The sequence below is a fragment of the Engraulis encrasicolus genome, unplaced genomic scaffold (genome assembly GCF_034702125.1).
Source record: "Engraulis encrasicolus isolate BLACKSEA-1 unplaced genomic scaffold, IST_EnEncr_1.0 scaffold_223_np1212, whole genome shotgun sequence".
NCBI classification, from domain to species: Eukaryota; Metazoa; Chordata; class Actinopteri; order Clupeiformes; family Engraulidae; genus Engraulis; species Engraulis encrasicolus.
Window position 1 is genome coordinate 36420 of NW_026945507.1, and position 13105 is coordinate 49524.

General features: G+C 41.8%; 1 pseudogene; it reads left to right on the plus strand.

The window, feature by feature from the left end:
- The first annotated feature begins 217 nt into the window (after positions 1-217).
- Positions 218-5337, plus strand: LOC134442713 (uncharacterized protein K02A2.6-like; annotated as a pseudogene).
- Positions 5338-13105: the final 7768 nt, after the last annotated feature.

Genomic DNA, 13105 nt, shown 5'->3' on the forward strand with positions numbered 1-13105 from the left:
TTCCGGTAAAGACACCTAAACGCATCTCTGTCTCTGTCCAGTTATTTACCTAACCTAAGACACTACAATGGCGACGAGATACTTACTCACGGTGAGGGATTGATGTGCACTCATGTAAAGCGCAGAAATTGAAAGTTCTGAAAGTTCCACAGACAGTCAAAGTAGTCGATGGACGGTCCGAGCGAGTGCAGCAGCTCCGCTAGCAACGATAAGTAAGATGACTAGCATCGGAAAACTTGAGGCTTTTGACGAGTCACAAGAAAGTTGGACAAATTATGCAGAGCGCTTAGAGCAATACTTTATTGCCAACGAGGTATCGGAAGAAAAGAAAGTTCCTGCCCTGCTAAGTTTGATCGGCCCAAAGACCTATGCAGTGCTACGTGATTTGACTACCCCGGACAAGCCATCCAGCAAGACGTTCACTGACCTGGTAACAACATTGGACGCACACCTCGCTCCCAAACCACTCGTCATCGCGGAACGCTTCCGATTCCACAAGCGGGATCAAAAGCAAGTCGTTTTCGTGAGGAGACATGCCACAAATGTAAGCGCATTAAAGCAGCATGCCGAGCTCTGAAGAAAACAGAGAGAAACAAAGAGTCAGTACACAAGGTAACACAGGGAAGTGATAGTGATTTGGATGAGATCCTTGGAACGATGGAGCTACACTCAGTGTCAACAGAAAACAGCAATATAATATGGGTGACACCTGAGATTGAAAACAAACCAGTGAAACTGGAACTGGATACAGGGTCAGCAGTCACAATCATTCTTGTAACAATGTACAAAAGACATTTCAAAAACATGCAGTTGAGGAAGACCGATGTCGTACTGAAGACATATTCAGAGAAAAAACTGAGTCCAAAAGGGATGTTACAGGTGCAGGTCAGATATGGGGAGAAAGCACAAAACTTACCACTGTATGCAGGGCTGTACGTTAAGCTTTTTCACTAGGAGCACAGGTGCTCCTAAATGAAAAAAATTAGGAGCACGGATAAAACTTTAGGAGCACAGATACAAATTTAGGAGCACTCTAAAAATGTTGTGACACTTTTGTTATGGGGGGGGGGTGTTATGTAAAATACTGTGCTTATTGTGCTCATTGCTTGTTTCTTCATCTTCATGCACAATGGCCTAGGCTATAGGCCTATGTCAGTGGGCTTTTTTTCCAACACTGGGGTATGGGGTCACCTGGAATTCCAATGGGCTCCCCTGAAATGTCTAGGTGTGAAATAAAAAAAAATGTAGTCTTATACTGTCAGAAATATCCACTGTTTTTTTTTTATAGCCAGCAAGTTTGCTCAGTCATGGTTTTGGTTGTGAAAAAATTTGGGTCCCCAAAAGTTCAGGATAAAATGGTCCCAGTGCAAAACATGTTGGGAACCACCACTGCTATATGCCATACATCACAGTTCCCATTACTATTACTATTATTAGGCCTATTATTATTATTATTATTATTATTATTAGGTTATAACTTTGTGATTAAAAGCATGTAAATCACATGCTTACTGAACTAGATTGACTAAATCTTAAACATAGCCTACAACACGTTAATCCAACGGGCTTTATTATAGCCATAGTTTTTGTTTCCTCAAACGCATGGGTTGGAACGGTGTGAAATGAAACTGGGAGCAGCAAAATTATCTCACTGTGTTGGCTGCTCTTTTTGATAGCCTACAGCACCGGTAGCTACTGGACCAACTAGACTTTAAATTTGCGCGCACTGCACACTACTTGTGAATGCTCCTCGAACTATATTTTGACTTGATTACTTTGATTGCGATTGCATTTTTTTGCGAAGTCATTGCGAAGACAGCGGTTTGGGAAACGCCAAAACAGCTCAAACAACGACGTCCTTTAAACCACATGAGCTAGCAAACCGAGTGGCTATTTCACTATCGGATCCAAGAGGTTTCCTGTTAGCAATGCAAACTCCCGCATTTGAATGTTTTAAACAGCAGTCCATTTCGAAAAGCTGTAAGACGTGTTGGCACAGAACATCCGACTGGGAGATGAGGCATGCGCGCTTTGTAACTGTTGCCACCAGGGATCTGTGCGAAGCGATTCTGTTTTTTTTTCTGAGCTACGGGAGCAGAGATGGCTCAATCTTGGCCAACACGGAATTCAAGCAACATTGACCGTCTTTTTTGAAGTGCGTTCCCAATGGAATTTGATGCTGTCTATCAGACAGGCTGTGGAAAAAATGAGCAGCTCTCACAATCATGCACTCGAACTCAGAAGCAAAATGCGAATGAAAGGGTTGAATGCATACTCGTACAGGTGCGCCCGTTTTATTTTTCTTTCTCGCACAGTCAAAATTTTAGGCTCAATATGCGACCAATTGGTCTTAATGTACAGCCCTGGTATGTAGTGGACGGAAATGGCCCACCACTGTTTGGAAGAGACTGGCTTAAGCACTTTCAGCTGAACTGGAGCGAGTTAAAGCTGCTGAGAATCACAACCACAGAGAACAAGGTACAAGGCAAGCTGAACCAGTTATTGGAGAAATATGGGGCTGTCTTCCAAGAGGAGATGGGAACAGTCAAGGGCTTTGAAGCCAAACTGGTGTTAAAAGATACCACCCCCACATTCCACAAAGCCAGACAGGTGCCATTCGCCCTACGCCCAAAAGTTGGAGCCGAAATAGATCGCCTGCTGGCAGCAGGGATCCTTTCAAAGGTGGACAGAAGTGAGTGGGCGACCCCAGTGGTACCAATCATAAAGAAAGATGGCTCGGTAAGGCTTTGTGGGGATTTTAAAGTATCAGTGAACCCCAAGCTACAAGTGGATCAGTATCCCCTACCACAGGTAGACGACATTTTTACAGCAATGGCTGGGGGGCAACACTTCAGCAAGATAGACTTGAAACAAGCATATCTACAGCTACCCGTCGAAGAGTCATCCAAACCATACCTCACCATGAATACGCAGAAAGGGCTGTATAGGTACAATAGGCTGGTCTTTGGCATTGCCTCCGCCCCTGCCATTTGGCAACGCACAATGGACCAGATTTTACAGGGCATTCCAGGGACCCAGTGCCTGCTGGATGATATGATCATCACAGGACGGACAGATGAGGAGCATCTGGCTAATGTGGAAAGCGTTCTCAAACGCCTGGAGCAGTATGGCCTCCGAGCGAATCCACAGAAGTGTGAGTTTTTCAAGGACCGGATTCAGTTCTGTGGACATGAGATGGATCACAGTGGACTACACAAAACACAAGACAAAATAGACGCTGTGGTCGGAGCACCACAACCACAAAATACAACGCAGTTGAGGTCATTTATGGGACTGATCAACTACTACCGTCGCTTCCTCCCCAACCTTGCCTCAGTCCTGCAGCCCCTAAATCAACTGCTGGAGAAAAACAGGAAGTGGTGCTGGACAAGATCGTGCGAGGAGGCGTTCAGAGAGGCAAAACGGCTGATCACGTCAGAACAGGTCTTGACTCAGTACGACCCGGAGCTCCCTGTCGAACTGGCGTGTGACGCCTCTCCGTATGGCATTCTGCAGGACGCATCCAAGAGGCCAGTGGCATTTTCGTCAAGGACATTAAATAGAAAGAAAATAATTATTCCCAGATTGACAAAGAGGCATTAGCCCTTGTATGGGGGGTCAAGAAATTCCACACATACTTGTATGGAAGACGTTTTACACTGGTAACAGATCATAAGCCATTGTTGTCCATCTTCAGCCCCCAGAAAGCCATCCCAGCAATGACCGCTGCCAGGTTACAGCGTTATGCACTGTTCCTGTCTGGACATGTGTATAATATTGAATACAAACAGACATCTCAACACACAAACGCTGATGGACTTTCGAGACTGCCGTTAACCAATAGGCAGGCTGAACGTGTGGATGCAGTGGAAGTGTTCCATGCAGCGCAGCTGGAAGCACTGCCATTGACTAGTACAGTGGTAAAAAGGGAGACAAGACGGGATTCAATCTTATCGGAGGTATACAACTATACCATGACAGGCTGGCCGACCAACTGCAGTAAGGAGGTGAGCCCATACTTCCAGAGAAAAGATGAAATAACAGTTCACCAGGGATGTTTGTTATGGGGAATGAGGGTGATTATACCGAAGAAATGTCAGAGACAAGTGCTGCAGGAAATACATGAGGGCCATGTGGGCATAGTCAAAATGAAATTACTATCCCGTAGCCACTTTTGGTGGCCCGTAGCGGATGAAGAACTGGAAGGGCTGACCAAGGACTGCGAAGGCTGCAGAGAGAACCGTCACATGCCTCCCCCAGATCCAATCCATCCCTGGGAGTGGCCAACAGAACCGTGGCAGAGGATACATGTGGACTATGCAGGGCCCTTTGAGGATACATGTGGACTATGCAGGGCCCTTTGAGGCAGAGGATACATGTGGACTATGCAGCAGAGGATACATGGACTATGCAGGGCCCTTTGAGGGACGTAACTTTTTAGTGGTCATAGATGCACATTCATTTTTTGCACCACATCTCAGACTTCAGCTCAGACCATTGAATGCTTGAGAACAATTTTTGCACGCTTTGGGCTTCCTCTGCAGCTGGTAAGCGACAATGCACAAACATTTGTGAGTGAAGAATTTGAACAATTCATGGTAGTGAATGGCATCAAACACACAACCTCGGCTCCTTTCCACCCTGCCACAAATGGGCTGGCGGAGAGGTTTGTTCAGACTCTCAAGCAGGGACTCAAAGTATCCAAGCATGATGGAGGAACAATGCTAACAAGACTGTCCCGGTTCCTGGCATCATACCGCAACACACCACATGTCACCACTGGGGAAAGTCCCGCAGTGCTGATGTTCGGACGGAGTGTACGCACACGTTTGGACCTCATGAAACTGAACAGACGCAATGAAGTGTTAAACAAACAAGCAACGATGCTGCACGGAGCACGAGAATGCCATGTCTTCACCGGACAGCCAGTCATGGTGAGAGACTACAGAAGGGGAGGAAAATGGGCGTATGGTATGGTGCAGGCCCAAACAGGACCCCGAACTTATGAGGTGAATGTGGGTCCGAACATGGTGTGGCGGCGACACATAGATCAAATACATTTGGCAGGAGAGCAAAAAGCGACCTGGAGAACCATCTGATGAGCAGGAACAGTACAGAGCCACTGTGGGAACAGGGCCACCGGCACAGAACGGCGTCAGAACTACAGATGAGGCGGCGGCACCGGCACAGATGGTTGCAGACACACAGGACACCCAATCAAGGAGCGTTCAGGAAGAACTGGACCAAGATGAAGGACTGGGCAGGCAATCTGAGACTATACGAATGCCCAGATATCCACCAAAAGTGAGAAACCCACCAGACAGGTTAAATCTGTAGGCAGTATCAGATTGAATGTTCATGTTATTTGTTTCTGCCTATTTCTCTATACAACATAGATTGTAGAAGGGAGGAGTGTTATGGTTCAGGCTTGTATTACTAGATAGCAGCTTATTGGTTGGCTGTGACGTGTTACGTCACAGCGTATGCAATGTAATGTGTACCTTGGTTTCCGGTAAAGACACCTAAACGCATCTCTGTGTCTGTCGTTATTTACCTAACCTAAGACATTACAAAAACATTAAATCGGCAGCACAGTTTCAATGAGCAGCATACTTGCAACACCCGCTCTGGCCACCATCCTAGTGCACCTTTAAGTTATTCAATTTATTAAATTATTCATTTTTATTTATTATTTCTTGCCAACCTGCCATGGCCCCCCTGACATCCCCAAGTGCTTCCCCGCCCCTACTTTGAAAACCACTTTATTGAGCTCTATTGAACGGCAAACGTGTATATAATATTAATGTATGATAAATAATGCAGTTTATGTAATATTTGATCACTTTGCATGCTCTACACCAGGGNTCCCCAAACTTTTTTCTCTGGGGGCCACATTATTGTTCCTGACGGGGATCAGGGGCCGGAATCAATCATGTTGGCTGTATACTAGGCGCCTGTTATAGCAATAATTTCTAGCACAAAATAGTTAATCATTACACATTACTTTGCAAAAGAAGTCATTAGGCTACTTCACATGTTTTTAAGTTTGAAATACCACAGGTAGGGCCTATTCCTTTATTTCTAATAACCATGTAAAAATGGCAAGGAAAGGTTAGAAAAATATGGTGATTGACAGTTTGTGAGTGATACAATAGAAATGGTAGGCTTGTTTATCAAGACAATAAACTTCTGGTGATTCACACTAGGTTAGTGGAAATTAAACTGTAGGAAGGCCTGTTGATAAACAAAATAAATTCTTTAAAAATATATATTTTATCTTTTTTTTTTTTCTGTGAGGATTGCGTCTTTGGGACAGTTCAAATGGTGAGGTGCAAAGAGGTGGAGGGCCGGTCAAAGGGGCATTGCGGGCCGTATCCGGCCCTTGAGCCTTAGTTTGGGGACCCCTGCTCTACACATTATCTCTATCTGTGGGCAGACAAAGGCCTATTAAACAAAAAATGTTTGTTTGGGATTTGGAACATTAAGTGGATTTTATTTAATTTTGGAGTAGGCTATCTAACACGTTTTTAAGGAGCACTAGGTAAAATGACAGACTGCTGCAAAGAACAATCAGTACAGTAAGATATCAAGTCATTTATACCTATAGTGATCATCAGATCAGGCTATATAACAGCAAGCCCAAAGCAACTTCAGCACTTTAGTTCTCCCACCTGCCCTAATTTATTTAATGCACTGTTTTTACTTCTGTTTTTATTTCCTGTTTTTATCTCCTTGCTATTGTTATTTTATCTTACATCACATGTTCTTATCCCTTATTTATTTAATTGTGGTATGTCCAGCGTCTACTGTCTGCTGTAGTAGGCCTATGTCTTGAGGAGATATGAAATGTTGACCACTTGAGTTTCCCCCTGAGGGATAATAAAGTTTACCTTGACCTTGACCTTGACTTGTACCAATTTTCCATACAGATAAAAAATGGGCACAATGGACTGTATTCTCCCACCCGTGTAAGGCTGCCTAAGTGAATAAAACTGTGCAACAGAGACTCTGCGCTGTTTGATTGTTTGATGAGGTTAGAATTTAAGATGGGACCGTACAAGAAGTTTTCGCACATTTGAAATTCAAAGTAAAAGTTTGGTTTTGGTTTTCAATGGACTGCCAAAGCTTTCACATGGTTGATAAGAAAATCAATGTTCCATGCTTTCTAGGTAACCACAACTGATGAACTTGGCAAAGATTCAACCCCCATGTAGCATATCTAACACCCACACTGGGCTACGCGTTGTTTTTCTAGAGTTAATACGTGAGGGGTGTGGAAATTTTTTAGAGGGAAGAATGCACGCAAGATCAAAGCATGTAAAAAGTGCGTGCGGGAAAACAGACTTAAGTGACAAGGGGAGTTCTTCCATTGTCACTTAAGTCGGGTTTACGCTCACACTTTTTACGTGCTTTGATCTTGCTCGCATTCTCCCCTTTGAAACGCCTTACTCAGAAATCAAGTGCGTAATTCAACACGGGCGTGATATATGGTAAATGGGGGCTGAGACTTTGTCAAGTTCATCAGTTGTGGGCGGCAACAAGGAAACCATGGATTATGGATGTTAAGATTAACCATGATGTGAAAGCAGTGTTGGTCAATGGAAAAACGAATCCAAAACTTCTCCTGCGGATCCATCTAAAAATCTAAGCTAATCTCCTTTTCACAACCACAAGGGGAGCATCTAACCTCCTGTTAGATAATAGATGCAGTCGGCTCATATGTCCCGCCTACCGAAAATCGGCAGGCGGAGCACTCGGAGGGTCACACGCAGCCTCAAAATGAATGGCAGTGAATGAGAAGCCAGGGCACTGGAGGGTAAATTCTGCTTTTTTAAACATGTAATTGTCCGGATCACTTTCATTCAAAGCCAACTGCCTGCATCATGAATCTAGAGATACGACTATGAAGTGGCAGAACCATATCTATGTCCGAACGACCACAAGGAGTTGTAGAATCCACAGTCCCCCCAACAACACTAAGCTGTCAGACTGAGCTTTATATATATATACATATATATGATTCTGCCACTTTATAGTCGTTTCCGTGGATTCACCACGCAGGCAGTGGACTTTGAATGAAAGTGCTCCAGACGATTAAAAGCCTAAAAAAGCAGAGTTTACCCTCCAGTGCGCTGGCTTTCTCATTCACTGCCATTCATTTTGAGGCTGAGAGTGACCCTCCAAGTGCCCCGCCTGCTCATTAGCATCGGTTTCACTACCGGATCCAAATATAGTAAGCATTATCTCCATGTTCTCCATATTGCTGTTTGTCAGCAGTGCACAAAAATAGTAAGCAATCATTATGTTGAAAACAAAATGCATAGCCTATATTACATATATTAAAAACAGTGCAATATAGCCTATGCATTTTATTCTTTTGGCACTAGACACACCCCATTTGTCTTTGACCCAGTTACACAAAAGGAAACATAAACATTTTCTACGCAGATAAAAATGGGCACTATAAAAAAGTAGTAAAATGTAGTAAATACAAGGGAGGTCACCATATTTATCTGCACATTTAATGTTGTGTAATTAGCTACACTTGGATTTGGTAACTAGTTACATGATTTGAGAAGGGAAAATCTGGACTCACAGCCATGCCAAGCAAGCTAAATGCTAAAAAAGTCACGTCTTGCTCCAGCCTGATTGCAATAACTCACAAATCTGAGCGGTACGCATGAACTCATTAGTATGGAAACATGGTGGACTGTTCCTTAAACCAGGTTGTCTCTACAGCCATCAAGATGAGAGCTCATCCATCCCTGTGCCAGGTGTGATGTCCATGGCAAGTGATAAATCCTTGAAATTCCCTCCTAGTTTTGCTGAGGATGATCAAAGCACAAGGTATACTGAATCCTTGGTAACACTTTATTTTAAGGGTTCACTATTACAGTGGATCTACCACATTAGGTACAGTGTAACAACCAGTGTAATAATTTGTAACAGCTAATACCATATAGAAATTTGTTAATTCCATAATGTATGTGTGTACCAGTATGCTGTAAGTAAGAAGTGGTGTTTATATATTCTTCCAGGGATGCACTTAGGCCCAGGCTCCTTATATGCTGGAGTGGATGTACGTGCTCAGGACACCTGGTTGCACTTCACAATAGCACCTTATTGAACATAGCAATAGTTGTATCAGTGCTTCCCATTACCTCCCTGGAAGAATTCAGAGCTATGGCAAAGAATTATAAGCAAAATGGGCACTGCAATGGAACTTTAACATTGGGTCATTCTATGCTTCCAGTGCGCTTTTGGCAAATTCAAAATGTCAATTATCAGGGTTTTTTTTTTTTTTTCAAATAAATGACCTAGATGTTTCCATAGTGTATACATTTAAGTTTCCAAACAAACAAATTGCCAAGCTCAATCTTAAATCATTTGATAAATACGCTTATGAAAGCGAACATTTGCTTGATTATTTTGTCAACAGTGTTATGGACAAATACTATGTCATTTCAAACATATATAAAAATACTACACAGTTGAAACAACATACGTTTGAAAGTGCTTATGTCCCTTCACAATAATGTTGTCATTAATCTCTGCAACTGATGTGGAAAATGTGATTGCTGAGCTACTTAAGTAGGATTTTATGATTCACTGTGATACAGACTGACACATTTTTCATTATAAATCCCTGTAACGTCTGATTTGAATTTAGTCACCCTCCTTACACAAGACTTCCCTCTCCAGAGATAATCCCTAGTGTCTGTACATAGGATTTTCCCAACACATAAGGGATCAATAGCACAAAAACACTTTCATTTGTCAGCATCTTTCCGCTTTTTAGAAAATTGACATTTGCATCAAGTACGGGTCACATCCTATGTATTTCCCGTTTAACTCCTTGTATGTTTCACTACCGGATCCAAATCAATATAGTAAGCATTATCTCCATGTTCTCCATACTGTTGTGAAGCGTCCTGCCCATCAATTCAAGTTTGCGCCAAAGAATAGTATACTATGAGAGTGAAATAAAGCAGGAGGGTTCTTTTCCGGTATCCACTTAACGTCGGGTGAACGCCCCTTTAGGAGACTTTCAGAGTCTTCAGGTTGAGAATACATAGCGCTGTAGATGGCGGTAGCCCGTGTCTTGTGCAAACACCACGAAAAGAGAAGAAGGAGGGACAACGCCTCCTTAGGAGACCAAATTTTGAGCACACGCTTTTGCATTGGATGGCCGGGTTTTAACATATCTTACTCTACTAAAGGATTCTTTGAATCACTCTATCATTGCATGGACCAAATTAACAAATGGATGTCTCACAATTTCCTCCAGCTGAACACAGATAAAACTGAAGTAATTATATTTGGGAAAAGAGAGGAGAGACAAAAGATTGCTACTATCCTTGAAACGAAGGGACTGAAAGCAAGGGAAACAGTTAAAAATCTTGGGGTCCTCATTGACAGTGACCTAAACTTCAACAGTCACATGAAAGCTATTACTAAGTCTGCATTTTATCACATAAAAAACGTCTCTAAATTTAGGGGCCTGATGTCTAAACATGATCTGGAGAAGCTAATACATGCCTTTATTTCTAGTAAAGTTGATTACTGTAACAGTCTTTTTACTGGCCTCCCCAATAAAACCATTAAACAGCTTCAACTTGTACAAAACGCAGCTGCAAGGGTTCTTACAAAGACAAGGAAGTTCGACCACATTACTCCAATTTTAAGATCGCTGCATTGGCTCCCAGTAAGCTACAGAATTGATTTTAAGGCTATGCTACTTGTGTTTAAATCACTAAATGGAATGGGACCCACATATCTACTGGATATGTTTCAGCTGTATGCACCAACTAGGTCACTAAGGTCAACGGAGAAGAATTTGCTGGTGATTCCAAAAGTCAAAACAAAGTGTGGAGAGGCAGCCTTTAGCTTCTATGCTTCAAAGCTTTGGAACCAGCTTCCAGATGACATAAAAAATGCACCCACTATTGATAGCTTTAAATCTAGACTCAAGACAAAGCTGTTCTCAGATGCTTTCCCCTAGCTTAAATTACTTATTCTTATTATTTTTATTTTTTATTTAATTTGTTTCATTTTATTTTATTTTATTATTATTTTTACCTTATGTTTTATCTTAATGTTTTTAAATGCTTTTTGACTCTAATTCATTTCCTTCTTTCTTCCCTGTTTCCTTTCATTTACATTTGTTAACTTTGTGAAGCACATTGAGTTGCACCTGTGTATGAAATGCGCTATATAAATAAACTTGCCTTGCCTTGCCTTGCCTAAAGGATTCTTTGTTTGCACGCCCCTGTGATCATGTGACTGAAACCCAGCTATTCTGACATGCACGTTTGCAGATTATTTTTTCTGTGTGTGGATCGAAAGTTACACATACAGATTCTGACATGCACATTGACGGAATTGTTTTTTCTGCATGTGGATGGAAAGTTGCAATTACAAACTTTGATGTGTGCATTGAAAATTCTGCATTGCTTTGCAGGTGCAGGTCCTAGGCTATATTCTTATGCAGCTTTTTGGCATTAAAATCGCTCCATAATTAAGTTACTACAGTCATGTGACTAATACAGCTACCTTGGAAGGCCCCTGGGGACCCTTTAATGCACACACAATGCCTGTGTATTGCCAGCAGTTGATACCAATCTGAATATGGTATGTTAAGCGATTTTTCGTATGAAGTGTTTCCCACGACGCTCCTTAGGACCGCTCTGTCAAAAAGTTGCATTTGGGGTTTTCTGGCAGCAGACTGTGGAAGTGGCCGCGAGAGTCATCATTCACTCACAAATGATTCACAGAACCATCAACTGACTCGGAACAGTGATTAATTAAACGTTTAATCCTATACCTGGAGCCCCTTTAATAGTGAGATAGCACATGACAGAACAAAACTAAATGTCCTTCGATACAACACAGAGAACATAACATTGTGGCTACATTTGTCAATGAACAAAGTTATTAATATGTGAAAGTGAATAAGTGCAGGAATACCTCTAAGTCAAGGTCAATATTATCAACCCAATGGGGTAAAATGGACCCAGCTAAAATATCTTAGTGCAATTAGTGCAGCAGAATTGCAATATTGCTGTTTGTCAGCAGTGCAACAAAATAGTAAGCAATCATTATAATCTTATAAAAAAGATGTAGTAGCAATAATGTTGTCATTAATCTGTGCAAATGATATAGAAAATGTGATTGTTGAGCTTCATAAGTGGGATTTTATGATTCACTGTGATACATTTTTCATTATAAATCCCTGTAACGTCTGATTTGAATTTAGTCACCCTCTTTACACAAGACTTCCCTGTACCAGAGATAATCACTAGTGTCTGTTCATAGGATTTTTCCAACACAAAACAGTCAACCGTGTTACTCAACTGTGTTACGATCAACAGTGCAGGGAAACAAGTCGGCACTCCTAGAACACTAATTAGTTTGTTTGTCTATCAATATGGAGATAAATTGGCAAAAACATACTCCTCTTCAACTGTCATAGCTGATGCGTAACACCATTGACGGTAACACGGCTTGACATTTCAGGCATTTTCTTGGTGTTGTGCTAACTGAGGACCTCAGAAGTTCCAGCACAACACCTTAAACAATTAATGTATTTGTATGCTTTATTTGTGTTTTTCTACATGTGATTTCTAATTCCGATTCTTATGAATATGTTGATAACACAGAATTGCAATATTGCTGTTTGTCAGCAGTGCAAAAAAATAGTAAGCAATCATTATGTTGAAAACAAAATGCATAGCCTACTTATATATATTAAAAACAGTGCAATATATGCATTTTATTCTTTTGGCACTAGAAACACCCCATTTGTCTTTGACCCAGTTACACAAAAGGAAATATACCAATTTTCGATGCAGATAAAAATGGGCACTATAAAAAAGTAGTAAAATGTAGTAAATACAAGGGAGGTCACCATATTTATCTGCACATTTAATGTTGTGTAATTAGCTACACTTGGATTTGGTAACTAGTTACATGATTTGAGAAGGGAAAATCTGGACTCACAGCCATGTCAAGCAAGCTAAATGCTAAAAAAGTCACGTCTTGCTCCAGCCTGATTGCAATAACTCATAAATCTGAGCGGTACGCATGAACTCATTAGCATGGAAAC